The sequence below is a fragment of the Fukomys damarensis genome, unplaced genomic scaffold (assembly GCF_012274545.1).
Source record: "Fukomys damarensis isolate Sample0158 unplaced genomic scaffold, DMR_v1.0_HiC HiC_scaffold_30, whole genome shotgun sequence".
In the NCBI taxonomy this organism is placed as follows: domain Eukaryota; kingdom Metazoa; phylum Chordata; class Mammalia; order Rodentia; family Bathyergidae; genus Fukomys; species Fukomys damarensis.
In genome coordinates this window covers 45,034,223-45,036,697 of record NW_022900942.1, presented here as the reverse complement: position 1 = coordinate 45,036,697, position 2,475 = coordinate 45,034,223, and the positions used below count along the sequence as shown (strand labels likewise).

At 35.8% G+C, this 2,475-nt stretch overlaps 1 long non-coding RNA gene across 1 annotated transcript in view; it reads right to left on the bottom strand.

Annotated features, from left to right (window-relative positions):
* Positions 1-2,475, bottom strand: part of LOC104871917 — a 59,480-nt gene that overhangs the window by 1,406 nt on the left and 55,599 nt on the right. The gene's annotated exons all lie outside the window — the stretch shown is intronic.

The window sequence follows — 2,475 nt, the reverse complement described above, 5'->3', positions numbered from 1 at the left end:
ACATATATATAAATATAAATATATATATACATATATATATATATTGCTAAAGCATGAAATAGTTGACAGAGAAAAATTTACCTTTATATTATTTTATGCATTTATAGATTTTCTTTCTATATTAGAGCCCCTGAATCATTTAAGCACTTTCAAGATTATAATGGAAACAGGAAGATTGTATTAATGAATTATTTTCAATATTTCAAAAATTCTAACAGAAATCATATGTCTTCCTATGATGAAAGTATAAAATATAAGTCAATTTTAGTTTCTTTGCTTTTGGTTGGAATTTTATAACTGTCCGCACAGTGCATTTGCTTATCCTTTGAGTCTTCAAGATAAATTAGAGGTTCTTACTCATTAATGATGACATCTTAGACACATACACTTTATGGAGATCAAATAAGAAAATGTCATTAGTACCTAACAAGTTGGGGAAAAGATTGTAAATGTGCAATTATTTTGAATTTTTTATGGAAAAAGATGAATTATAAACATTAAATGTTGATTTTACTTTTAAGTTCAGTCATCTTTGGAAATTGGAGATGCCTTGTTTTCACCCAATGCCCCTTTTAAATTTGCCAATGAGTACTCTAGAGCGAGTAAGAATGAAGGCAGTGGAGTAATTATGTGACATTCACAGAATAATGGAGCCATAAGAATTTCACTATAGGTGATAGCTATAGACCCCAGGCCTCCTGGAAATATCTTCAGCCAAATCCTCATGTACAGCATTTTTTGTTCATCAATCCTCTCGTTCACTATTAACACATTCAGCTCCAGCTAGATCATTGGTTCTCTGCTCTGCCCATTGAAAATAAGAAAATGAGAAGAGACATAGGTTTTCTGATTCATACCTCCCAGAAGCCTGATAGTCTTCCTTTAGTTTACACATCATACCCTTCAAGTCCTGTTGACATGATTATTGGCATTTAAGGATAGGACAATTGGCTCAAACAGGTTTGACTCCTAAATGAAAAGAGAAGCTGAGAAAGTAATCAGAATTGGAATTCAAAAAGTTTGGATGTGGCAGGAAAAAATACAGAAATTCTAGGTCCTAGAACTAACATAATATCTGAATTTGACTGTCAGTATCAGGAATACTAATTAGGTTTTCGTTGTTCTTATTTCTCCAAAACTACTCGTGAACAAAATTTATTTAAAACTTTGGATGGAACTAGGTCTAAAATTGTTGGCGAAATAAAAACCTGTTCCATTGCAAAGTTTGAAGTGAACAATGAAACACTGGGGGAAAGTTTGTGAGGGTAGAGTGGAGAAACATCTAAGTGTTAGCTCTGGGCTGTATAGAAAGTAATTTTTGCCTATGTGACCTAATATAGGATTCAGTTTAACTGAAAGCTCCCTGGAACTTCATGTACTTTATCCATCAAAGACAAAAAAATAAAATACTGAATGGTCATTATTTCCAAATGAGTCACATGTTTAACTTCATTCCATTCATAGCTGTGAGCATCTCCAAGTGGTTCTATGAGAGTTTGTGTTGGTCAGCAATGCCTTCCCGAGAGCAGCCCAACACTCATCTAATCCCCCTGCTTGCAGCAGTGGCTTCTTAGCACTGCGGAATGGAAGAACATCTTCTCGTAGGATGGAGTGGCCAAGCACTAAAGCAGACAGACATGTGGCCCAGTTTGTGATTTGCAGTAGTTTGAGAGTTTCCCACTACTTTTCTTTTGAACTTTTGTCCTTCAAGAAAATGCAATGGTTGCAGTGTTCTCTGTTTCTCTTCCTCAGTGATTTACTGACACCTCCAACATACCACAAACTGGAATGACCAGAAACACAAGGAAGTAGAGCCTATCTAATACTCAATAAAAGCCAGATGTAAACAAAGAAATGGATACAGCCATTTACCTCCATTAAGGAAATGAGGAGGAAAACAGAAGCTCTAGGACTAGTAAGAGTCAAGCCAGGTAAAGGTCATTCCTTAGATCTCTTTGCTTTTACCTTAAAAGCTCTGTTTTATTGTTAGTCACGATGCACTGTGGGCAGAACAATTAGTTGTATCTATATGAGATCTAAGCTGTAATTATTTGTTACATTAATCATGACCAGAGTGAGAATTTAATTAGTTATGAACATTAAGTGAATTTTTTTGAAGCCAGAAAAAATGTTTTCCATTGTTTGGTACATTTGATAAAAGAGGGACAAAAACACCTGGCTAATAAGGTGAAAGGGGCTCCACTCTAAGCTGTGCCATCTATTAACAAAGAGAGTGGGTCCAAGTGATCTCACATCCCTGACTGATGCTTCGTATTCAGAGGGAAAATCTGTGCAGGGGCCTCAGCACAGGTAAAGGAGGACCTTGTCCATCACATTCTACATGCTAATTCACAAGGATCATCTGCTGGCAATTTACCCAACTCGATGTTTTCCTCTCTTCATTCTCTTTCCATCTGTGTTTTCATGACAGCCATCATATAACAAGAAAAATCCCAGGGAATGGAAAGGAGATTC